Here is a 27,832-nt window from a genome sequence, read left to right on the forward strand (position 1 = left end):
CCACTCTACAATTAGAGGTGCTTACACTAATACTTTTTATTTTTAAAAAATGAACTGGTAAAGAAGAAAGAACCCAATTATAGAAACTTACTATGGGAATAAGGAAAACTGGGGTTCATCTTCAGAGGAGGACACTGAAATAAATAAAAGATTCTTCTACCCCAAAGAGTAATGATAAATGTCCAAAGAGAATTTATAGAAAAACTCAAAAAAGAATTTAAAAATTAATGAGAGACCTTGAGGAAATAAATAAATAATTAAATAGAAACCATCTAAGAAAAACAAGATTATGAAATGAAGTTAAACAATTAGAAAAGGAGATACAGAATCGGGCAAGTGGAAGCCAGTGAAGCTATAAAAGACCAAGAAATACCAAAATAGAATATAAAGAATTAAAAAAATAGACAAGAATGTGAAACATCTTATAAAAAACCAGATCTGGAGAATAGATCAAGAAGATAAAATATAAAAATAATTGGAGTACCTGAAATCTGTGACCAAAAAAGAATCTTGACAAATAATGCAAAAAATAATCCAAGAATATTTTCCTGGAGTGATAGCACCCAAGGGGAAAGTAGAAATGGAACACAGGAATGGTATTACCAAATTTCAAAAACCCCAGAACGAAGAGAAAATTTTGCAAGAAACAAGAAATAAAATAATTCAAATATGCTAGAGGTACAATTAGAATTATATAGAACTTATAAGCAGCAAAATTATTCATAATATTGAATGGAAAAAAGTGAACATTCAATGAACTTGCAGATTTTCAGGACTTTCATTCAATCAAAACTCAACTGAAAATTTAACACGTAAAATCCAATATCCATGATCAATTTCAAGGAACTTAACATGGACAAATTGTTTATATTTTTTACATAGAAATGCTACCATATCTTTAATCCTGACATTAGCAACTGGATAGCTCAAAAGAAAGATTTACACAACTGAGATGCAGAGGAAGAATAGAGACAGGAGTATTAGATGGAGGAGGAGGATTCATAATTCTGAAAACCTACTCACATCAGGAATTACTTAAATAGGCAACATTACATATATACTATGAAGGGTATAAACCCTCCAAAATCTATAAAGAAATAAAAGAAGAGGAATAGAGAGAGGGGAAAGCAAAGGATGAGGGAAGAAGACAAGGGAGGGATCCATAGATGGGGGGAGATTAAGAAATAGCAAGGCAAATTAAGGAGCAGAGTTAAAGTAGAAGAGTTATCAGAGATAGGAACGATTAGATATACACAAACATTACAATAAGGGTCAGGAGTCGAATTTCTTAGAAAAAAAAGTACAGCTATTAATCATTGATCTTAGACAAAGTCAAACATAAAGATTCAGAGAAATCTACATTATATATCAGCCATACTAATATTTTTACATGCATGTTTACATATAGGTAAATGCATATACATACACATACATATGTGTCTGAGTATATGTAGATATGAATGGGTATTGCTTTATGTATGTGTGTAAATAGATATACATATGTGTGTAAGTCTATGGATGGGTATGAATATAAATGCGTATATGTGTGTGAGAATGTGTGTATGTATATATTTATTAAACATATCTGTGCCTAACTATAGTCTTCTTGAAGAGCTGGGGGGATGAAAGGGGTGAAAAAAAACCAAAGTAAAAATGTGCATAGCAGAGAACAAAAGAATAATCTACAAGGAAACAAAATGGACACTCATGAATATAATTTCTTTTATTATTGTATATCTTTCTTAAATCCGAAATTTATTGTTATATATTGTGAATCTTCCCTAATGTTCTTTTGTGTATGTGACAATGTTCCTTTTTGTTTCATTTTGCTTTGTTTTCCTTTTGTCTTTTTTTTTTCTATTCTGCTTTTTTTTAAAAATAAAACTTTTTTTTAAAAGAAATATTTCTATAAACCTTCGAAGCAGGCATTTTCTGATTTGCTAGTATACTAATCATCAATAGCGATTTGGGGGGGGGGGGGGAAAGAGTTTACATTACAAAGTCCTAAATCACTTTTACAATTTTCCATGACTGATGTTTTTACTTTTTGAAAACTGTAGAATATTGCCTCTTATATCCACTAGATGTCACTATGAAACCTTAAATACAGTTTAAACTTTTGAGATACTGTATTTTTTTTTTTTGATATTCTGAAAAGCTAAACCTGTAAATGTAAAATTGACTCAAGAGCATATGACCAAAGTAACTGTCATCTCTCCTCAAATATGCAAAACTGCTGCCACAAAAATAAATTCCACCTGAATACTTCCTATTTAAGACATGAAAATTCAAAAATAACTTTTTTGTGGCCTCCATCTATCAAATAAATCTCTCAAACCTCTATACAATGTAGAAATATTTACCTTTATGGAAGATTAATATGTCTCTTTTCTATGAGTTACCTTAATCAGCAAATGCACTAGATACAGGGTAAGCCTGTTTGCTAAAAAGGTAGTCTTGCTCACTCCCAAACTTCTGCTGGTATTTACTACCTGACCTTGCTGATCTATGACCCACTAACTGGCCCAAACCAGCCTTAAATTTTTCAAGTACAAATCTTCCCTGCCCCTCCTGGGCTATGGGCTTCCTTGTACCATGTACAAGTGGACTTCAACACTAATGTCTGATTTTCCTCTTGAAAAACTTTTCCTGCTTTCAACTTACTTGGATTCATCTGCATATTGAGGTATGGTCTTCATCTAGTTGACACCTTCAAGGATGGCTGAAACAAATGAAACAAAACCTGCTCTTCTTTTAGAAAATTGGAGTACACATAGTAGCATGCATGTTTTAAATATTTTCTTTTCAACATCACACTTGTTAGAACTTGGAGAGACTTAAGAGAACTTCTAGTGTAACATCCTCATTCTACATTTAAGAAAACTGAAGAATAGAGGGAAGTGACTTGCCCAAGAACACACATTGAGTTTTGGGCAGAGTCTAAGTTTCCACTATACTGTATCAAATTTTAACAAAAATAATGGTCAAGTATGAAAATTAGTCATGCTAGTTTGGGTTTGCAATGCTTGGTTCAGAGCTCAACACAGGACTCTATACAGAAAGGACACTAGATTTGGAGTCATATGTGTAGTGTTCTTTTGTTTCAGTTTTCTCGAGGGTCTCTGGGAGCAGCCTTTGTTTCAATTCAGTAATCACCACTGGAGTAGCCAGAGGTTAAAGTCCAAATCTTTAATTGTCTCCTTCAAAGTCTTGTCTCCTTTCCTAGTGCCCAGTTAGCTTTCTTAGAGGCCTATCTCTCTCCTTAGTTCGGAGAGCTTGAGCTTTTGCTTATCTTCTCTGCCCTCTGAATCTTTCCAAATGAATGATGGCTGAGACTCCTCAGCCTTAATATGCTCTGCAGTCTACACTGAGTATAAATCAATCATTATATCACTAGGAAACCATTATTTGTTGTAGGATTAAATCAATCCTACTGAACCATGCTAAATTAGATAACCATTGTCTCTATCAATTCAACTGACTTAGTACCTTGTAAGAATCTTTTGTTTCAAGTTCAGAGTTCTAGCCCACAACACATGGAATGTCATTGTTGTTTCTAATCTGTGTGATCTTAAACTAACAAGGAAAGAACTTTACCTCTGGTTTTTAATCTCCTCAACAATAAAATGAAGGGATTAGAATTCATCACACCTATAACTAGAAATTTTGACACTTAGGTATAACTGGTTTAAAAAATAAACTTTAATTCATGATATGAACATAAATAATTAAGACAAATTGCATTGAACAGGAGGGAAATTAATTCTTTTTTATATATAATTTTTTTGACAGTATATATGCATGAGTAATTTTTTTAATAACATTATCCCTTGTATTCATTTTTCCATATTATCCCCTCCCTCCCTCTACTTCCTCCCCTAGATGACAGGCAATCCCATACATTTTACATGTGTTACAGTATAACCTAGATACAATATATGTGTGTAAATCCCATTTTCTTGTTGCACATTAAGTATTAGGTGTAAGTAACCTGGGTAGATAGACAGTAGTGCAAACAATTTACATTCACTTCCCAGTGTTCCTTCTCTGGGTGTAGTTATTTCTGTCCATCATTGATCAACTGGAAGTGAGTTGGATCTTCTTTATATTGAAGATATCCACTTCCATCAGAATACATCTTCATACAATATTGAAGTGTACAGCGATATTCTGGTTCTATTCAGTTCACTCAGCATCAGTTGATGTAAGTCTCTCCAAGCCTCTCTGTATTCCTCCTGCTGGTCATTTCTTACAGAACAATAATATTCCATAACCTTCATATACCATAATTTACCCAACCATTCTCCAATTGATGGACATCCATTCATATTCCAGTTTCTAGCCACTACAAAAAGAGCTGCCACAAACATTTTGGCACATACAGGTCCCTTTCCCCTCCTCAGTATTTCTTTGAGATATAAGCCCAATAGCAGCAATGCTGGATCAAAGGGTATGCACAGTTTGGTAACTTTTGGGGCATAGTTCCAAATTGCTCTCCAGAATGGCTGGATTCTTTCACAACTCCACCAACAATGTATCAGTGTCCCAGTTTTCCCACATCCCCTCCAACATTCATCATTATTTGTTCCTGTCATCTTAGCCAATCTGACAGGTGTGTAGTGGTATCTCAGAGTTGTCTTAATTTGCATTTCTCTGCTCAGTAATGATTTGGAACACTCTTTCATATGAGTGGACATAATTTCAATTTCATCATCTGAGAATTGTCTGTTCATATCCTTTGACTATCAATTGGAGAATGGTTTGATTTCTTATAAATTAGGGTCAGATCTCTATATATTTTGGAAATGAGACCTTTATCAGAACCTTTAACTATAAAAATATTTTCCCAATTTGTTACTTCCCTTCTAATCTTGTTTGCATTAGTATTGTTTGTACAGAAACTTTTTAGTTTGATGTAATCAAAATCTTCTATTTTGTGATCAATAATGATCTCTAGTTCTCCTCTGGTAATAAATTCCTTCCTCCTCCACAGGTCTGAGAGGTAGACTATTCTCTGTTCCTCTAATCTATTTATGATCTCATTCTTTATGCCTAAATCATGGACCCATTTTGATCTTATCTTGGTATATGGTGTTAAGTGTGGGTCCATATCTAATTTCTGCCATACTAATTTCCAGTTTTCCCAACAGTTTTTTCAAATAATGGATTTTTATTCCTAATGTTGGTATCTTTGGGTTTGTCAAAGACTAGATTGTTATAGATGTATCCTTTTTTGTCCTTTGTACCTAATCTGTTCCACTGATCGACTGGTCTATTTCTTAGCCAATACCAAATGCTTTTGGTGACTGCTGCTATATAATATAGCTTTAGATCAGGTCCACTTAGACCACCTTCCTCTGACTTTTTTTTCATTAGTTCCCTTGCAATTCTCGACCTTTTATTCTTCCATATGAATTTTGTTGTTATTTTTTCTAGGTCATTAAAATTGTTCCTTGGGAGTCTGATTGGTATAGCACTAAATAAATAGATTAGTTTACGGAGTATTGTCATCTTTATTATATTCGCTCGGCCTATCCAAGAGCACTGAATGTCTTTCCAATTATTTAAATCTGACTTTATTTTTGTGGCAAGTGTTTTGTAATTTTTCTCATATAATTCCTGACTTTTCTTTGGTAGATGGATTCCCAGATATTTTATACTCTCAACATTTGTTTGGAATGGAATTTCTCTTTGTATCTCTTGCTGTTGCATTTTGTTGGTGATATATAAAATTGCTGAGCATTTATGTGGATTTATTTTGTATCCTGCAACTTTGCTAAAATTCTGAATTATTTCTAATAGCTTTTTAGCAGAGTCTTTGGGGTTCTCTATGTATACCATCATATTATCTCCAAAGAGTGATAGTTTGATTTCCTTATTTCCTACTCTAATTCCTTGAATCTCTTTCTCGGCTCTTATTGCTGAGGCTAGCGTTTCTAGTGCTATATTGAATAGTAATGGTGATAGTGGGCAGCCTTGTTTCACTCCTGATCTTACTGGGAAAGGTTCCAGTTTATTTCTATTGCATATTATGCTTACTGATGGTCGTAAATGTATGCTCCTGATTATTCTAAGGAATAGTCCATTTATTTCTATACTCTCAAGCATTTTTAGTAGGAATGGATGTTGGATTTTATCAAATGCTTTTTCTGCATCTATTGAGATGATCATATGGTTTTTATTAATTTGATTATTAATATGGTCAATTATACTAATAGTTTTCCTAATATTAAACCAGCCCTGCTTTCCTGGTATAAATCTTACTTGATCATAGTATATTATCCTGAGAATGATTTTCTGAAGTCTTTTTCCTAATATCTTATTTAAGATTTTAGCATCAATATTCACTAAGGAAATTGGTCTATAGTTTTTTTTTCTCAGTTTTCGAGCGACCTGGTTTAGGTATCAGTACCATGTCTGTGTCATAAAAGAAGTTTGGTAGGACTCCTTCATCCCCTATTTTTTCAAATAGTTTATATAACATTGGGGCTAATTGTTCTTTAAATGTTTGGTAGAATTCACATGTAAATCCATCTGGTCCTGGGGATTTTTTCCTGGGGAGTTGATTAATAGCTTGTTCTATTTCTTTTTCTGAAATGGGACTATTTAAGCAATTTATTTCCTCCTCTGTTAATCTAGGAAGCCTATATTTTTGGAGGTAGTCATCCATTTCACTTAAGTTATCAAATTTATTGGCATAAAGTTGGGCAAAGTAACTCCTTATTATTTCTCTAATTTCCTCTTCATTGGTGGAAAGATCCCCCTTTTCATTTGTAACACTAACAATTTGATTTTCCTCTTTCCTTTTTCTGATCAGATTTACCAAAGGTTTATCTATTTTATTGGCTTTTTCATAAAACCATCTCTTGGTTTTATTTATTAATTCAATAGTTTTTTTTTTTTTTACCTTCAATATTATTGATTTCTCCTTTTAATTTTTGTATTTCAAGTTTGATTTTTGGTTGGGGGGGTTAATTTGGTATTTTTCTAGCTTTTTAAGTTGCAGGCCCAATTCGTTAACCTTCTCTTTCTTTATTTTGTTCAAATAAGCCTCTAAAGATATAAAATTTCCCCTTATTACTGCTTTAGCTGCATCCCACAGATTTTGGTATGATGTCTCATCATTGTCATTATCCTGGGTGAAATTATTAATTGTTTCTATAATTTGCTGTTTCACCCAGTCATTCTTTAAGATGAGATTATTCATTTTCCAATTACTTTTTGGTCTATTTACCCCTAACTTCTTACTGAATGTAGCTTTTATTGCATTGTGATCTGAGAAGAAGGCATTTATTATTTCTCCCTTCCTGCATTTAATTTTGAGATCTTTATATCCTAATATATGGTCAATTTTTGTATAGGATCCATGAACTGCTGAGAAGAAAGTATATTCCTTTCTGTCGCCATTCAGTTTTCTCCAAAGGTCTATCATACCTAGCTTTTCTAATGTTCTATTTACTTTTTTAATTTCTTTCTTATTTGTTTTGTGGCTTGATTTGTCTAAATCTGAGAGTGCAAGGTTGAGATCTCCCACTATTATAGTTTTACTGTCTATTTCTTCTTGCAACTCTCTTAACTTTTCCTTTAGAATGTTAGATGCTATACCACTTGGTGCATATATGTTTAGTATTGATATGGCTTCATTGTTTATGCTACCTTTTAGCAGGATATAGTTTCCTTCCTTATCTCTTTTAATTAGATCAACTTCTGCTTTTGCTTGATCTGAGATAAGGATGGCTACCCCTGCTTTTTTGGCTATTCCTGAAGCATAATAGATTCTGCACCAACCTTTTACCTTTACTCTGTATGTATCGCCCTGCTTTAAGTGTGTTTCCTGTAAACAACATATTGTAAGCATTCTGATTTTTGATCCAGTCTGCTATCCGTCTCCGTTTGATGGGAGAGTTCATCACATTCATATTTACAGTTAAAATTACTAATTCTGTATTTCCTGCCATCATAGTATCCCCAGATTATGATTTTTCCCTTGACCCCCCCAAACCCCTTCTCCAATATTTAATTTATAGATCCCACTTATGATGCACAGCCCTCCCTTTTTTTAGTATCCCTCCCCCTTCCTTCCAAGTCACTTCCCTTATTCCCCCTTTCTTTTTTCCTTTTCCTCTCCCCCCTTTTAATGAGGTGAGAGAGAATTCTCTGAAAAACAAATATGTCAATTATTTACTCTTTGAGCCTACTCTGATGAGAGTAAGATTCACACAATATTTCTCCCCCTCTCTAAATTCCCTCAGATATGGTATATTTTCTATGCCTCTTTCTGAGATATAGTTTCTCTCTTTTTATCACTCCTTCCCCTTTTTCTGACACTACCCCCTTCCCTTTACTATTCCCCCTTTTTTTAAATATATCAGTAAAATCAAATTATCCATGTGGACTTTCTATATATCAACAACGAGATACAATTCTCAAGAGTTCTTTTTAGCTTTTTCTGTTTCTCTTCAGTCTTATGGATGTAGATCAAATTTTTTGTTTAAGTCTGGTTTTTTTCTTAGAAACAAATGAAATTCCTTGTTTCATTGAATGACTATCTTCTTCCATGGAAGAAAATGCTAAACTTAGCTGGATAATTTATTCTTGTTTGCAATTCTTGATCTTTTGCCTTTCAGAATATCAGGCCCTTTGATCTTTTAATGTGGAGGCAGCCAGATCTTGAATGACCCTTATTGTGGCCCCTTGGTATTTGAATTGCTTTTTTCTAGCTGCTTGCAATATTTTTTTCCTTCATGTGGTAATTCTGCAGCTTAGCCACAATAGTCCGTGGAATTCTTTTTTTAGGGTCTTTTTCAGAAGGTGTTCGATGAATTCTTTCAATACCTATTTTCCCTTCTGTTTCTATTATCTCTGGACAGTTCTCTTTGATGATTTCCTGTAAAATACAATCTAGGCTCTTTTTTTGGTCATAGTTTTCGGGAAGTCCAATGATCCTCAGATTATCTTTCCTAGATCTGTTTTCCAGGTCTATAGATTTTCCCAGTAAGTATTTGACGTTATTCTCCAGCTTTTCTTTTTCTTTTCTTTCTTTTTTTTTTTTTTTTTTTTTTTTTGTTTTGTTTTGTTTTGTTTTGTTTTGTTTTGTTTGACTGATTCTTGGGTTCTCAAAGAATCATTCATTTCTATTTGTTCCGTCCTGATTTTTAATGAGTTATTTTCTTCATTCACATTTTTTAGTTCTTTTTGTATATGCACAATTGAGTTTTTAAATGAATTATTTTGCTCTATTGAATTTTTTTTCCATTTCCCTAATTTTTTTTAGGGAATTATTTTCTTTTTCAAATTCAGAAATCCTATTTTCTTGAGACATTTTTATCTTTTCCAATTCAGAAATCCTACTTTCTTGAGAATTTTTTATCTTTTCCAATTCAGAAATCCTACTTTCCTGTGATTTTTTAACCTTTTCTAATTCACAAATTTTGTTTCCCTGCATCTCCTGTGAATTCTTTATTTTTTCCAACTCAAATTTCAGAATGTTGTTATTCTCTATCATAGCTTCTCTTTCCTTTCCCCATTTTTCTTCAAACTCTCTTAACTTTTTAATAGTCTCTTCTAGGAGAGAGTTATGTGATGGGGGGCAGGTATCATTCCCCTTTAGGCTGTTATCTGCTGACTCTCTGCTATTAACTTCTTCTGGGTTGGATACCCACTCTTTCTCTGTGTAAAAGTAATCAATGGTTCTCTTTAGCTTTTTACTCATGATTAAAAAATCTTTTAGGGTCTGTCCTTGGGGTAAGAAGTTTATTTATTTATTTCTTTACCAGCTTCCTCCCAGACTGGATAGATGCAGCGGCTCCTGCTTCTGAGCTAAGAGATAGCTCTGGGAGAGAGTTCCCCTCCCCCTCCCTGGAAGTGCCTCAGAGGTGATTAGTACAACTGTGCTGTGAGGGTTGCCTGGTGAAGGACCCCACTGTGTTCCCTAGAGACTTCCCTGAGGTTTAAGACTGAACAATAAAGGTGACACAAAGCCCAGCCAATGCGTCCCGTGGGGCGTGGATATCAGCAGCTGATGTGAAATGCCCCTGCGCTTAAACTGGAAGTGTCTGCCTAGAAACCACAGTCTGTCCAGAAACCACAGTCCCTATTTCAAAGGTTCCTCTTCTCTGGGACTTCCTAGGCTGAGTTCCACAGCCTCCAGCCAAGCCTGGCACTATATGAATTAGATGTTGCCTTGGGCTATGTCCCTGCTGTTCAAGCTCTTAACTAACCCAAGGTGAAGCCCCGGGCAACAGAAGGCGGCTGCACAGCCTTGCTGAGATCTATTAGGTCACTTCCAGTATCTGGCTTTATATTTTAAGTGGCTTGATTTCTCTTCTGAGGTGCTGTTTTATAAGCAGAGAAGAGCTAACAGCCTGTGCCAGATTCCTCTATCTCAGTGGCTTCTCTGACCCCAGAGTTCTCCCCAGCCCAATTGGCGCAGTGTGCTAGCACCTAACCCTGTCTGTGCTGGCCTTTTTTCTTCCTCCCCTGGGAACCGACCTTTTCTGTTGAAATTCCAGATTCTCTTCAGCTGGTAAGTCGTGCTTCCAATCCTTGTGATTTCTATCAGTCCAGCGTTATTTTTGAGGCTGATTTAACTAATTGGTAATGAGGGAAGAAGGAAGCTTACAGATTTGCGTGTATCTTCTCCTCCATCTTGGCTCCGCTGGGGAATTAATTAATATAGTGACTCACAGATGGAAACATCTTGTAACTTTAGATTTATATTATTTATCCTCACACTAAGTAGGTAATGAATTCAATTGTTTCTAGCTGCTGGGAGTGCTTATATTAATGTTTTTTTACCTTCTAAAGTTCAGGGCCCTAGGGGAAAACCCAGATTGATCCTCTTTCTAGATGAGATGATCTCTTAAGGTTTTTTTCCAACTCTATATCCTATGATTTTATGACTTTTCAAATCCTTGTTTATCAGGTCCTGAATAGAGAAGATATTTAATAAATGTTTGTATAATTGTACTAAACTGGAAAAATAATTTATTAAATCAATTTCACAATCAAAAGATAGGAGAAATATAGATAAACAAAAATTTATGTACAAAAGGGAATAAAACTCAGGCAGGTATCTGAGGGAAAGTGGCATGGTGGATATAGAGTTGGCATCCAAATCAGGAAGCTGTAGGTTCATATCTCACCATTGGCAAATACTGAATACTAGCTAAGACATAATCCTTTACTTCAAAGTACATACACACATACACACACATATACACACACACACAGCAACCTTCCCCCACGTCAAGACATTATCTGAGAACAATGATGCTTACTCCTCTTTGAACATACTTTGTCAAGATCCTACACAAAATGTTGTTCCTAGAACTGAATTCAGGATTTCAAATGGGGTTCAGGTAAGACAATATGCAGTGGAACTCTCACCCCCCTAGTTCTAGATGCTATACCATTAAGGGGACATGATGGATAGAGTTCTGGGCCTGGAGTAAGGAAGATCTGAGTTCACATCTTCAGAGTTCAGGATTATAATCCTGGGAAAGTAATTTAACTTTTCAGTGCCCCTAGCAATTTTTTTGTGATGGATAAGCTTCAGAAAAGATCCTAAGCTACAATGTCAGAGGAAGTTTCCTCATTGGGATTTTTCCTATTACAGTGATTTCCTTTCTTCCCCTCCCCCCCAAAAAAAGTCATTTTAAAAAAGAAAAAAGACCCATTAGATTTTTAATAGAGTGCTATCTGAATGTGAATCAATTTAGTATGACATGGAAGAAAAAAAGCTAACATTAATTAAAGACAGCATAATTAAGAACTGAAGAAGGAAATAATCTAGGAAGGTATTATTATCCCCATTGTGCAATTGAGGAAACAGGCAAACAAAAGTTAAGTGACTTGTCCAAGTAACAAAGCTAGTAAAAATTTTGACACTAAATTTCAACTCAGATCTTCCTGCACCTAGATCCCATTTTAAATCCTGAATTGAGTTCTAGGAGCAACATTTTGTCTAGGATCTTGACAAGGTAGAATATGTTAAAAGAGGAGTAAGTATATCAGATGATGCCTTGGCATGGGGGAAGGCTGGTGTGTGTGTGTGTGTGTGTGTGTGTGTGTGTGTGTGTGTATGTGTGTGTGTGTGTGTGTGTGTGTGTGTGTGTGTGTGTGTTGAAGTAAAGGATTATGTCCCTTGGTAATGAACTAAATACAGGATAATAGTATAGCAAATAGTAGAAGACAGGTACTGGAAGATCAGTAAAATGCCTCCCCAACAGGATCAACCCTTGAAATGAATGCTTCATACTGTATTCTGACCCAGGATATGATATTACCTAAGATATTACATATAAGATCATTGGGATATTAAATGTTGATCTGGCAGATGTCTCAGAAGGTTATATGGTCTAACTCTACTAGTGAGGAAAATGAGAGACTGAGAGGATAAGTGATATCATAATGATAGAAAATTGTTAATGTAATGAAAGAATTCCAGTAATGTCTTTGCATTCCAACTTTTAATATATTTACTCTTTATTAGATTGAGCTGAGTCATATATACTCTAAGCCCCAACTCTAGGACATTCTCTTATAAACAAAGCCAGCTTGGGTCAGACCAACTTCCATAGTAGCTTCCAATATCCTTATGGCATGAAGGACAAAACATCTGGAATAAAGTGATTTTCCTTGCACAGATTGCCAAGATCAGCCAACAATTCACAACCAGGCTTTGCTGCCTGATATAACCTCCCTCCCCCTTTTCTTCTAAAAGTATAAATAAGCTTTCCTGTAAGTCTACTGCTGTGTCAGCCCCCAGAATGGCATGTTTCTGGCCCTGTTATTTCAATTAAAAGCCCTTTATTCTTCCATTTATGAGTCTGATTTATTTCAGGACTCGACAGTAGAATCATAGATTTAGAGGCAGAAGAGAATGTATGCATCATCTAATCCATTCTCATCATTTTATAATAGAAGAAGCTGAGGTCCAGTACAGTTAAATAACTAGTCATCATCACATGGATAGTAACATAGGCTTGTTTATAGACCATGTACTTTAAAACTTGATGTAGTTGGGAATTTTGTTTTTGTTCTTTCTTTTTTTCTTTCTTTCTTTCTTTCTTTTTCTTTCTTTCTTCCTTTATTTCTTTCTTTCTTTCTCTCTCTCTTTCTTTCTTTCTTTCTCTCTTTCTTTCTTTCTTTTTTCCTTCCTTCCTTCCTTCCTTCCTTTCTTCCTTTCTTCCTTCCTTCCTTTCTTCCTTTCTTCCTTCCTTCCTTCCTTTCTTCCTTCCTTCCTTTCTTCCTTTCTTCCTTTCTTCCTTCCTTCTTTTCTTCCTTTCTTCCTTCCTTCTTTTCTTCCTTCCTTCCTTCCTTCCTTCCTTCCTTCCTTCCTTCCTTCCTTCCTTCCTTCCTTCCTTCCTTCCTTCCTTCCTTCCTTCCTTCATCTCTTCTTTGCCTCCTTTCCTCCCTCTTCCTTCCTTCCTCCCTTTTCTTTTTTCTTTCTTTTCTTTGGAGAGCCAGTTCTAGTGCCCATTTCCCAGTAGAACATTTTAAAAATACTATATTGTTTTGAAAAAAAAAATTGTCTATACTCTGTGAGCTTACTCATATCCCCAAAACCCACCCTTACTCAAACAATGCCTATTACAGCCACAAAATATGATTAATCTTTTTGTATTATTGGTATTCTGGTGAAGTTATGGACCATTTATTAGACAAATGTTTTAATATGCATAAACTATAACATATAACATTATAAAAGAAAACAATTATGTTTAAATAACTATAAAAACAATTTTAAGGCTCCATACCCCAGAATACGAACCTTTGTACTGTTGCTCTTAACTGTTGTTTCCCCCTGCCATTCTTCTTCCTAAAGGTCCAAATATTCCAAGTAGGTAGTTCCTATACTTCTTGAACACCACTAGTCCAAAGAGTAAGACATGATGGGCAAAATTTCCCTTCTGGATCCAATTAGATGGGGTTATTCCAATTATATCCAATATGTATTCAATTATTTCCATCAATATTTAAGCTGAGGAAGTAGGTAAGGCTTGGGGAGAAGACAAGAAATCAAAAGTACATCACCAGCATTACTGGAACAAGAAAGCAGAAATTTTCACTGTCCTCACTTTATTAACACAAATTTAGAATTAAGAAAGTGATCATTCTGAAGTATTCTGCCCTTTCAGATGACATCTGGAAGATTGTGTTCAACCCTAGGCAGCTTCAGTTACCATAGAAGCATGAAAAGACCTGAACCGTGTAGGCAGACCCAAAATAAATCCACCAATAAGCATATAGCCCTGGCTCAATGCTTTACTCAAAGTACAAAGCTAATTTGTGATAGATAGATTGAGTGGAGGAACTGGTGGGTGACAGATAACCTCATCATTCAACTATCACTGGACAAAGAGAACAGTTGGTGGGGATAAGGGAAAGCTGGTGTTGAAGCTCTTGCCTCATTATGGGTCAAACAGCTGCAGAAGGAAGATTGTTACCTTCAATCCTATCATTAGAGTTTCATTGGCCAGATACAGACTTTACATGTGGTATACACTATGGCAGGGCTGGCACCAGAGTCAACAGCCAAAATTAATGGGGGATGGAATAGGTCCCCAGGGAAAGTACATGTAGCAATGACCAAATAGCCAGCCTGTAAAAGACTTAAAGAAATTCATACTTAAAAATTCCAGGTGGCAGCAGCATCATACTTTCCTATGTGACAGGACCAGGCTGCAAGCTGACAATTAATGACAGGCACAGCTGAAGTAGTTCAAAGTCAGGGTGAGAAGCAGTTCAATGTCAGAGAGATCAGGCTGCCTCAATTGTGTATGTGAGTATTTGTGTGTATGTGTGTTTTGTGTGTGTGTGTGTGTGTGTGTGTGTGTGTGTGTGTGTATGTGTGTGTGTGTGTGTGTGTGTGTGTGTGTGTGTGTATTTCTAAAGGAACAAAACAAGTCCTGTCCAGGATTGAACAATCCTGTCCAGGATGGCCAGTTACACAAAGATATTCCTAGAAACAATATTGTTTGAATTGGCAGCAAACAGACCAATAATGCAAAGCATTTAAACTGACAGGAACAGGCAAAGGATAAAGTACAGGTGTGAAAGGTACCACCCAGAAGAGATTCAAATAATGCTGAGTGTAGTTATCTAAAAAGAGAACAAAGTTTCAGCTATAAAAGAATTCTAGGGAATTCAAATCAGCATGGTCAGAGCAGTATATGATTCAAGAATTAGCACCTGTCAAGATAACAGTTTTAAAGATTTATATGAACTGATCAAAAGTGAAGCAAGTGGAACCAGAAAAGATTGTACAAAGAAGCAGCAGCATCATAACCATGATCAATTGTGATAGACTTAATACTCTGATCAAGACAATGATTCATAATGATTTCCAAAGAACCTTGGTGAAAAGTGCTATCCACTTCAAGGGAAAGAACTGATTAATTCTAAGTACAAATTTAAGCATATTTTTCACATTCTTTATTTTTCTTGTTTTTTGTGGGAGGGAGGGGTTGGTAACATAGTTAATATGGAATTATATTTTGCATGACTTCACATGTATAATTGATAACATATTGCTTTCTAAATGGGTGGGGGGAACAGAAAAAAATTTGAAATTCAAAAGTTAAAAAAAAGAATATTAAATTTTAAAAATATAATTGGAAAATATTTAATGAAATATACATGCAAAAGATAAGTGTTTAAATCAGTATTTCTCTTATAGTACAATTGCTGATATTAACAAATGTCCTAGCTTTCTTTTGACTCATGCAGCATACTGCTACAGGTAAATTGAACTATAATATATTTGGAAGTACCAAGAATCCTCTTTCCATTTTTGCTTTTAAAGAAAAAAAAATATGGTCTTCTCTATTTCAGGCACTTTTAAATTTAAAGAGTTATGGACTCTAATACTATGGATTTCTTCTCAGAATAACATGTCTAAGTGCATAAAAATAAAATACACAAATTTACAGAGGGAATCAATTGTATTGAAAATTAACACATAAATATTTTTGAATCCATAGACCCCAGGTTAAGGACTCTTGTTCTTTATATAAATACTGCATATATCAATGAGCATAACATGAATTTAGGACTGAAGAAATCTTCATTTTTTAAAAAATTGCAGAGCATCAGATGGGGGGGGAAACATCAGAGTGATTTCTACTATCAAAAAGTGAAATGAGTTTCTGAAAGTACCTTGTCATTGGAGTTTTTTAAACAAAGATTAGATGACTTAGAAGGTTTTGTAGAAGAGATTTTTATTCAGGTTATCATTTGGAATTTTGGAGATATCATCCAATCTGATTTTTCATTTGTACATTCAGGCTGTGACAATCTAAAAAAAGGGAATTCTATGAAAAAAAAAAGTTACAAGACTCAATTTCATTGATCATTTCTCAGCCAATCAGTCACAGAGAGAGTTTTACAAACAAGTTCTTAAGTCTCATACTTACTGGAGCCAGTGCTGATCTTCAAGTGCTTTGAGGAAAAAAAAAAAAAAAAAAAACACCCAGAGGTAATTTCCATTCCAAAGACTGCAAGATCTCTACCTGTAATTCTAGTGAATGCTATTTTTCTTTTTGATCCAGTGGCAAATATGAACCTAGGCAAAGGGAATTAAGACTCAGGGCAATAACACAGACATGAATGACTGTATAAACAGTGTTTCTAGAGTTTAGACTGTGTCAGTTTTCACTTGACTCTTGATGTTAGGAATGTTTAGGAAACATTTGTCTTTTTAATACGCCTACACAAAAATGCTCCTCATTAGAAAGCTATTGGAAGAAAATGGAAATTATGAATGATGAAGTAGTGTGTGTTTTCATTTAAGTGGATCCCTTTGAAATTTTCACATTGTGTCTTTTAGCAGTCATTCCCTCACCATTACTAAGCAAGGACATGTTGTAAGGACAAGCAAAGATCAAAATCAATTAAATCTTTAAGGTTTTTTTCTTTTTGGTTGGCCTTTATACTGGCAACCACGATAGTGATGTATCATCTTGCCTCACTTGCTTTACTTGTTTTTAAATACCACAGTTCATCTTTGTGTGATGAAGAAACTGGAAGGACAGGTCAGCTGACTCTAATGTACCAGCTGGAGAAACTGAGTTGGCATAAATACAACTCGTAGTCATCATCTACATGCCAATGATTTTAAAAAACCATCTAGAATACTATTCTACTTATGGGGATGAAAGATCTGGTACTTATTCAATTTCCTAGACACTTTGGCTCTCATCATTAAACTTAGGACAATACAGCATCACCTTAACAATAGCAAATGTCCTTAAGTACTGAAATGTTACAGCTCAGAGAAATAATAAAACATGTGAGCTGGCTTAGACAGGCAAAAATGAGGACTATTTTTTTCAAAGTCCACAAAGAAATAGAGATTGGTAATAAGCTTGAGAAAGACTGAGGTCATGAACCTACCTCTGTGGCAATAAGTAAAGGCATATATATATATATATATATTATATATATATATATATATATACATATATATACACATATATATATATATATGTATAACTGAATTTTTATTATTTCATCTTCTAAATTGTACAATATGACCTTTCAGGAACCAAAAAATCTATAATTCTAGAAAGATTATTTAATTTTTTCTTATAAGCCCCCAATTTCAACCAATATTACCAGCTGAGATTGAAATAAGTGGATTTCTCAGAAATATGATACTGATCTTCTAGGTGAGTTTAAGAAATACTATGAGCCATACTAGCCATTACATAGCAGAATGGTCCAACAACTAGATCCTAGAATTCAGACAAACCTGGGTTTAATGAAAGAGGCTTGAGATGAGGGACTATTGCATTCTAACATTCCCTTCTAAGGGACCAAAGAAGCCCATTGACATAATTCTGAGATGAGAAAGGAGAAGGGTAATAGCACTTATAAAGCACCTACTGTGTGTTGGGATTGTGCTAAGTACTTTACAAAGCTTTTATCATTTGATCCTCATAGCAACCCTAAGAGATGGGTATTATTATTCTCATTTTACAGTTGATAAAACTGAAGCAACAGAAGTTAAGTGACTGCACAGGGTCATACAGCTAATAAGTATCTGAGGCTCAAATTGAATTCTCCTGACTCCAGGCCCAGTGAAATAGCTGAGGAAAAAGGAAAGGCATTCCAAATGTTTTGCCCAGTAAGGACTAATCTTGGCTATTAGTGGGAAACTGGAAGTGAACTCAATTGAGAGCATAGGCTCAGAACGAGAGAGAAAGGTAATCTGGTCAAAGTCACTTTTTAAAAATAAGACTTAGGAGGATTTTTTTTTTTTGTTTGTTTGTTTTATTTTGTTTTGGGGAACTACAAATAAGAACTTTCTTTCCTAATTCAGGTTAGTACCTTCTCTGAAATTTTCAGTCTTAGAGTTGATTAAAATACTGAAAATTTAAGTGACTTACCCAGTATCACACAGTCTATATGTGACAGAGTCAAAACACAGTTCTATGTCTCCCTTCCTCTAATACCAACTCTCTACCAACCACATAAATGGTTCTCAAACTTTTTGGTCTTAGACCAAATTCCTTTCTACTCCAAATAATTGAGGATTCCAAAGACTTTTTGTTTGTGCATATTATACCTATTGATATTTACATTTTAAGAATTAAGAATTTAATATTATTGTAAAACTAATTTTAATCTAGAAAACCTCTGAAAAGGGTCTTAAGGACCTCATGACACATTTGGAATACCACCACAATACATTATGCTGCCTTTCCAAATAGTGAAGTACAAAGTGAGAAAATCTAAGCTCCCAGTAGGCTTTTTGTGAGCCAAATATTTCAGGTCAAAGCTCACAGAGTATAGATAAAAGAACTATACAATTAATAGAAGAACCAATTAAATAGTCCTCCGTATCAAAATTTGTTTGAAAAAATCAACCAGGACAGATATAGGACAAAATGAGAGAGCAAGCCATTTCTGAAGACTAAGAAGATCATGTTTAATACAGAGACTTGAAATTATAGAGTAGATACCAAAGAATCCTTTTCCCCCCCTGGTAGTCCCAAAAGTAGGCAGACAAGTTTTTCATAGATCATGGCTAGCAGGTGTCTCAAGAGACCTGATATGGTGGACTATGGAAGGAAAGTCTCTGTTTTAAGTTCTTCATATTAAACTAAGGACTAGTGAAATAGAGTCTAAAACAAAAGCAACAGGCCAAACATACATTTAGTTAGCAAAGGAACTAGAAATTGGTTAAAGTCAAAGCCCACACTGAGAGAAAAAAAAAAAAAAAAAAGCAGGAGCAAATAATGCATATCATGCAGCTGCTGCTGAGGATAAGTTTAATGAAAGAATGTTTAAATGAATGAATTAAATTAAAGATTTTTTTTTTTTATAAATTGAAAAACTTTTATCCTTCCCAGCTGCTATCATAAGCCTCTCTTCTTTCCTTCCAGCTGTTCTATAGAATTGTGGGATAATAAATCTTTAAAAACCTAAGAACTTAGCATACAATTGAACTATTGATATTACTGAGAATCTGAGTGGAAATCTTCATGGGTAATAACTTGAGAATGAAAAAGGGGAAAAAATACTGGCATTAAAATAAAAAAAAACAGGAGGATTTGAGGAGAAGATTTTGAGGAGGAGAAATACATTTGTTAAACAAAGAAAGGACATTGGAGGTACTTAACAAGAGTAAACAAGAAATGTGAATTTGGGAATTAAAGAAACAATAATTTGACATAAACATTTTAAAGAGGTCTTGGCCATAGAAGTTATTATCAACAACAAATAACTGTAATTTTTTTCCAGACAGTATGGAGAGACTGAAAAATTTTGCAAGGATTTGAGTGAATGGCATTTGTCTTGTTATTATAGCCAAAAAATTGTTATCTATACTCAAAATGAAGATTTTGTTCTCCCTTTTGAAAGAGGAGGAAAAGAAGGCTTTGAGCATTTGTCCCATTTTTGATGACTATGAGCACAATATGGTAATTTTTGTAAGACCAGAGTGAAAAGAAGAATAAAGTGTTTTATAGGCAGGTAAGGGATAAAGTGTGAAAAGTGAAGGTCTTGGAGTCAAGAAGACCTAAATTCAAATTCTTCCCCAGATACTTAATAGCTATGTGAAACTGGGCAAACCACTGAAACTTAGTTTCCCCCAAGGAATGTTGTGATGATAAAATGAGATAATATATGTCAAACACTTTATAATATTAAAGTGATCATAAATGCTTGCTGTTAAAGAAAAAGGAAATAATTGATTTAATTTAAAAGAAAAGACAAAAAAGCATCAAAGAGCCAAATGGGATTCCTCTTCTATTTCAGAAAATAGACAGTAAAATATATGACAATTGAGAAAGGAGGAAAAAAGGATAATTCAACATGTAAAATCAAAGAACAAAAAAGAAATTTTTCCCAAAGAGGAGGGAAGAAAACTTTATCCATTGAAAAATTCTAATATTGATCCACAGGTGACCCCTTATCATATGGTACTGACAACTAGAACTGATAGGTAACTTCCAACTTGCAATGGTGGAGGGAGGGGGGAGGAGGGAGGAGAGGAGAGGAGGGTTGCAGAGATATATATTTTTTGACCTCACAATAACAACAGAATAATCCGTATTCTTCCCAAGGCTTATCTTTCTAAGATGTGATGAAAAATCTCATAGAATCTTGAAACTTTGTCACAACTGTTCAATTTAATTTTTTTAATTAAAACTTTTTATTTTAAATATATATACATGGATAATTTTTCCACAATAACCCTTGCAAAATCTTGTGTTCCAAATTTCCCCCTTTCCCCCCATCCCTCCAGATGGTAAGTAATTCATAATATGTTAAACATGTTAAAATATGTTAAATTAAATATATGTACATATATATATTATATACATATCTTTATACAATTATGCTGCACAAAAAAAAAAAAAATCAGACCAAAAGAGTGGGGAAAAAAAGAAAAGAAAACAAAACAAAACAAAACCAAAATTCAAGCAAACAATAAAAAGAGTGAAAGTACTATGTTGTGATTCACACTCAGTTCCCACAGTCAAGCTTTGGGTGGATGGCTCTCTTCATTATAAGATCATTGAAACTGGCCATAATCATCTCATTATTGAAAAGAGTCATGTTCATCAGAATTGATCGTCATATAATATTGTTGTTGCCGTTATAAAGATCTCCTGGTTCTGCTCATTTCACTTAGCATGAGGTCATGTAAGTATCTCCAGGCCTCTCTGAAATCATCCTGCTGATTGGTTCTTACAGAACAATAATATTCCATAACATTCATATACCATATCTTATTCAGCCATTCTCCAACTTATGGGCATCCATTCAGTTTCCAGTTTCCTGCCACTACAAAAAGAGCTACCACAAACATTTTTGCACATAGAGGTCCCTTTCCCTCCTTTGGATCTCTTTGCTATATAAGCCTAATAGAAATACTGCTGGATCAAAGGGTATAAACATTTTGATAGCCCTTTGGGCATAATTTCTGGTCAAATCTTATTTAATCCAAAAGATTCAAAGGAGACTCAAAAAAATTGAAAGTGAAGTATAAATTTCCCCTAGACCAAAAGAGATCCTAGACTTTTCTTAGAATAAACTTAAACTCAGTTCCAGAATTATCACAGACAAAGACTTCTTGTGTAACCAAACCTTTTGGACACTTCCAGACAGGAACAAATTACTAGTTTTATCTCTTCTTTTCCCCTCCTCCCTCAAAAAGCAACTTGGATTTAATTTATCCTGGTTTATGTAATAGAACTGGGTTTGTGGCAAAACAGTATTCACCTCATAAAATTCTCTATAACATATAGCCTCAGAGCAAGGGTGGGGCTGAGGTTCACAGAATGAGGCCAGAGATTTTCCAGGAAAGTTTATTATACAAAGTCCCTTTTCTCAGATGGCCTATTGGCCATTGAGACTATTGATACACTTTTCTCTTTATTTTGTATGTATAGCTCTGCTTTAAATGTGTTTCTTGTAAACAACAAATTGTAAGATTCTGGTTTTTAGTCCAGTCTGTTGTCCACTTCTGTTTTATGGGAGAATTCATTCCAGTCACATTCATAGTTAAAATTATTAACTCTATATTTCCTGCCATTTTATTTTTCTCATGTTATATTTTTCTCTTTCCTTTCCCCCTTTCTCTCCTCCCCAATATTTTACTTTTAACCACCCCCCTCTATCAAAGAACCCTCTCCTTTTATAGCCCCTCCCTCTTTTTATGCTTTTCCCCTTCTATTTCTGTTCTCCTTTCTATTAGTTCCCCCATTTCTTTTTCCCTTTTCCTTCTTACTTTCCTATAAGGTGAGACAAGTTTCTCTGTGAAACTAAATGTGGCTGATATTCTCTCTTTGAGCTAAATCTGATGAGAGTAACATCTCACAGCTAATCTGATGATCCATTGGCTTGTAACCAGAGCAGAGTAGCCTAAGAGCCTTCCAGGAGATTCTCTGGTGATGGATACCACAACACCCTGGCCCTCTGCTGTGTCTGTGCTTGGCCTCCTCCCTCCACGACCTGATTGATACAGACCTTTCCTGAAGTTCTTTCAAAGTATCTTCTGCTAGAAATTTGTTACACTACAAATATTTGTGGGTTGTGTCACTCCAAAATCAGTTCAAAGGCTTGATCTGGTGTTGATCTGAGGGACACTGGAGGAGCTTAGATTAACTAATAATTTAGTAAACTAAAGTTTACTCTCTGCCATCTTGGCTTACTGTTCAAGTTTAGTGATTGGTTTGATTATAAAATATAAATATATATGTTGGCAGAGGAAATCTAGGAAAAACTTCAAAGAATTATGAATTCTTGGGAAAGAATATGAAAAAGTTAGGGGCACAAAGGGTTTCCATCACTAGCACTGATCCTTTCAATTCATAGGCAAGGGTTTCAAAGGGCAATACAGATTTCTAAAGTTAATAATTAGTGAAGAAGATGGTATCTGGGAATGAGATGTGAATTTCTAGATTCCAGCCTAAGATATAGGAATAAAAATAAATGGAAGCAAGGGAAGGAAGCAGATCTTAAGAACAACATGTAGCATATTCCTAGCAAAATTGTCACAGGTAAAATAAAGCTCAAAATGAACAGCATTCAGGATACTACAAATGTTTATTTTAAAGTTTTTCTTGGATAAGGGGAGAAAAGGAGACTCAATGAAGATATAAGACTTTGTCTTAGGCTAAATGGGAAAATAATGATGGAATAGAAGAAAACTATTCAATTGTTACTGTGTTTATTAGAAACAGTAAAACAAAATTGACTAATAGTGTGCTAATATTTAGAATAAATGAGGAATTCCTATTAGAACACCAATCTTCTCTAGATAAGTTTAAGTCACCAGACCTAAGTGAGTTACATATACCAGCCTTCAAAGAATCATACAGTAACTGGCTCATATAATTTCAAACTTGAAATTATTAATAGCCATCTAATTGAAGTCATACTCAAAAAAGAATAATCATTAAGACTCTAACAATCAGTTGTTCTGCATTTGTTTGAAGACTTACTTGAGAGAAACATCCAATTTTTTCCTGAAGTAGCTCATTCCACTTTTTTAATAGCTCCAGCTTAGAATTTTTTTTTATGTAAAGCCTACATTTGATTCTTTATAACTTCTGATTATCATCCCTGGTTTGGCCCTCTGACACTAATCTTTATGTGGTATCAACTGAAGAATCTTCATTAATTTAATTGCCTATTGTTCAGTATTCTCCACTTTATTATTATTGTTCCTAAACTACGGTGCCCATTGCTGAACACAATACTGGAAATGTGGTAAGAAAAGGGTAGAACACAACAATATGCTCCACCTTATTCTTGGAAGCCACAGGCATCATAGTATACATAGTATTCATTTTTTTTGGATGCCATACCTCATTATTAACTCATATACAACTTCCAGTCCTTTAAAACTCCCAGATTCAGATAAACTGCAATCTAATGATACCTTTCATATGTTTTCCTTTTAAGTTGATTTTTAAGCCAAAGTTTAAAACTTTGCATTTAGCCCTATGAAATTTAGTAATTTTGCTAGATTGTTGTTTTTTTTTTTCATTTTAATAGCATTTTATTTTTCTAATTACATGTAAAGATGGTGTTCACCATTCCCTTTTGTAAGATTTTTGAATTCTAATTATTATCTCCCTTTCTTCATTACCTACTCTCTCCTCAAGATAGCAAGCAATCTGATATAGGTTATACCTGTACAATCATTCTTAATATATGTCCATTCACATTAATCATGTTGAAAAGAAAAACCAGAACAAAGAAAAAAAAACAAACAAGCAAAAAAGGTACACAATAGGATGCTTTAATCCTTATTTAATCTCCATAGCTCCTTTCCAAGTACAAAGATCAATTAAAAATTGGGAACTAAAATACCCCAAAGTTTAAACTCTGGTCCCCCAAGAAAGATGTCTAAAACAGACTTCCTCCTTTCTTTTGTGCATTGCTCCAAAAGAGAAGTTAGCTTCTTCACTGATACCCTAAGATGAGTGTAGGATAATATAAGATACATTTAGTAGGTTTAATATTTGATGAACTTAACAACTTCATAGTCATACTTTTCATACTTTTCGAACTTCTTTTCCTACATTATTTAATTTGATCATCTTGAGGTTATGATAAGAATTGGGGAGGAAATTTGAAATTGTGTAGAGCCAAATAATGATTTTTAATTATTTGAAAGAAAGACTGTCACATTGAAAGAAGGTTTGATTAGTTCTGCTTAGGGGCAGAACAAGGGATCAAAGGCAGTAGGGAGGCAATATAGGTTAGATATAACAGAAACATTCCTGACAGTGACAGCTGTCCCAAAGTAGAATGGCTCACTCTGAGAATTATAGTTGCCCCTAAATGGAGATTTTCCAGTAGAGGCTTGATGAACACTTGTTAACAATGATTTAGAGGAAATTGAAATTCAGGCAAAATTGAATCCCAAGGAATGTGCAAGTTCATTTAACATTAAATTCTTCAATTCCAGTAAGTGGTTAAAGAACTTATTATTATTCCCATTTAACAGATGAAGGGACTTAAGTATAGAAATGATAAATAACTTGTTCAAAGTGACATATCTATTTAATACATGTAGTGTTCTATTAAAGGAAGCTCTTAAGCTATGGAATTATGTAAATGGTGCTAGTCATATAGTCCTTGACTCAACAGTCAACATGACTATTGAGGAGAATTGGTAATTCTCTTCAATGAACAATTAATTGATATTTTTAATAGAAGCCTAACTTTCATACACAATTAGTTCAGGGAGCAGAAACTATTGATGTGACCATATATGTGCTTCCCTGTTTTGGTAAATCCACTCTAAATATAGATATTTGCCTAGCTGTTGTATCTGTAAAATTTCAAAGGATATAAATTACTACTCATGTTTAAATTCAATAAATACCCCCCAAAAGATACTTTTTTATTTATTGTTTTTTATTTCTTTCCTTCTTACCTTTTTGTTTAGCAATGCTTACAGCCGCCAGGTTGTATGCAGCCTGGTTGATGACCCCTTTCCTTTATTCTGTAATTTCTATTTTCTGTTTTATTTTCTAGAATTATAAAGCTGGGATGGTCCTGTATTTTGCTGTTGGGGAAAGTGAGATGAAAATAATTTAAGTAACTTGCCCAAAATCATAAAGATAATAAATGGCACGATCAGGATTCAAATTCAGATCCTTTGATTGCAAACCTAGCAGTTTTTCTACACTAGGACAGCTATCTCAAACCTAGTGGACTTCTAAGACTGGCCCCAAAAATCTCCGGGTAAAATTGATGACATTTCTGTGGAGGTAAAAAAAAATGCACAGCCTGCAAATCTAAAAATAGACTGTGACAGGCCTACAATGTATCATACTGAAACCTCTTTGCCATGGACTATAATCAGGGCTTTTTTTAGTTGAACTTGGAAGGTGAATTATTTCAGCCTTTATCTGTACTTCATCTTGGCAGCTGGGGAAAAAAATGAACAGGAGAGGGCATCAGGGTCCTTACTCATATCATTCTAATAGTGCGGTTCATTAAAAGACAAATCTTAATTAAAGAGTTTTTATGTGAATCTCTTAAGACTTCCCCATAGGAACAAGTGAACAGATGGGATACATATTTTAAATAAGGATGAAGAGAGCATTATTTTACTGCTTTTGATTCCCCTAACCTAGATTCTCCAACCCATGCTTCACCCTCATTCCAAGTAATATTTTTTCGAGCCTCAGGTTATGCACAAAGATTACATTGTCAATGAATTAGAAAAAAAAATGTCCCTGTGTCTTTGCTTATGCTCGTCTCTAAGTCTCCTACTTTTCTCTTTGTGAGCTGGGCTACATTTCTACTCATCCTACAAATCCAATGTCACCTCCTCCATGAAAACTTCCAAAGCACTTTGATAATAGCTAACAAAAAGTATTAACATTCATTTAGCTCTTACTATGTGCCAGGCACTATGCTAACTGCTTTACAACTATTTTCTTACTTGAGAGATTTAACACTTCTAGAATTCAATTAGCCCATACTGATCTCTTTTGGGGAATTCTGGTACCTGTGATTTCATCAGTATAACTCCCACTTTGGAGACTCCTTCAAGCATGTCCAGCAGTCACTCTTCTATAATATGTTGTCTCAGGTAGGGCTTCTTAACTTGGAATTTGTGAATTTGATTTTTTCTGTATGATTGTATCTCAGTACAATAGGTCCCCTTTGTAATCCTATAAATTTTATTTTATGCATTTAAAAACATTAATCTGAGATCAAGACTATAGACTGCACCAGATTTCCATGAGAGATCATGATAAAAGAAAAGATAAAAACTCCTGACTCAACAGGGTTTTCTCAGGCACTGATAGGTTAAATGAAAGAGTCAGAATTTGATTCTAAGTGTTGATTCTAAAACTCCAAAGTCAGTCTACTTATCAGCTATGAGATGCTTCTCAGTCATGATGTGTAATGTATTATAGTTATCTGAATATATGACATCACCTTTACAAGACCGAAATCTCCATTAGGACAGGGATTTGTCTAGGCTTTGTACATCCTAGTATCCACCCATATATTACTGTACTTTTATATAGAATTTATATTTAATAAATGTTTGGGCGTTTTTAGGTATAAGGAATGGATCTGTGCTTTTATTGCTATAGGAAACTCCCAGATGAAAAAATTCTCTATACCAAATCAGATATATAGTATTTTGGTTTCCTAGAGCACTGAGGGGTTAAATGATTTATCTAAAGTCACACAGCCAGTAGCTGGAAAAGGTAAGATTTGAACCTGGGTCTTTCTGTTTTCAATGCCAACTCTCTTTTCACTATACTATGCTGCCTCTTAAATTTCTTTTATTCTTGAAATAAATTTGATTTAAATGCTATTTAATTAACAGAAACAAAAGACATAGTTCCTTCTAAAAACTTAAATAAAATTTGCAGTGAGTATATAGGTGTATGAGTATGTTTATATATGCATGTCAACCAATTAACAAAATATAAAATATATAATTATATAATATATGCATATACACATAAGCATACCCTTGCTTGTGTAATACAATGTGCGTATAAACATATGTACATATTAATATGCCTATGAGCATAGAGATACCTATAATGTACATACATTGTAATGTATTGTATATATATACATATTGCATGCAAACACACATACACATCTATAGGCCCACATATATATTCACATATATTATATATAGAAATATACACACATAAAACATACACACATGTGTACACATATGTTCAGACAGCATTTTGTAATGGATAGGGAGCCAGCCTTATTTGAAAATCAACATTTTTAAATAGTCTGGAATTGTTTATGTTTAAATGAATATAGCATTAAATATTATGTTAGAAAATGCTTTGTAATATGACATGATTTG

Source organism: Sminthopsis crassicaudata, chromosome 3 (genome assembly GCF_048593235.1).
Source record: "Sminthopsis crassicaudata isolate SCR6 chromosome 3, ASM4859323v1, whole genome shotgun sequence".
In the NCBI taxonomy this organism is placed as follows: Eukaryota; Metazoa; Chordata; class Mammalia; order Dasyuromorphia; family Dasyuridae; genus Sminthopsis; species Sminthopsis crassicaudata.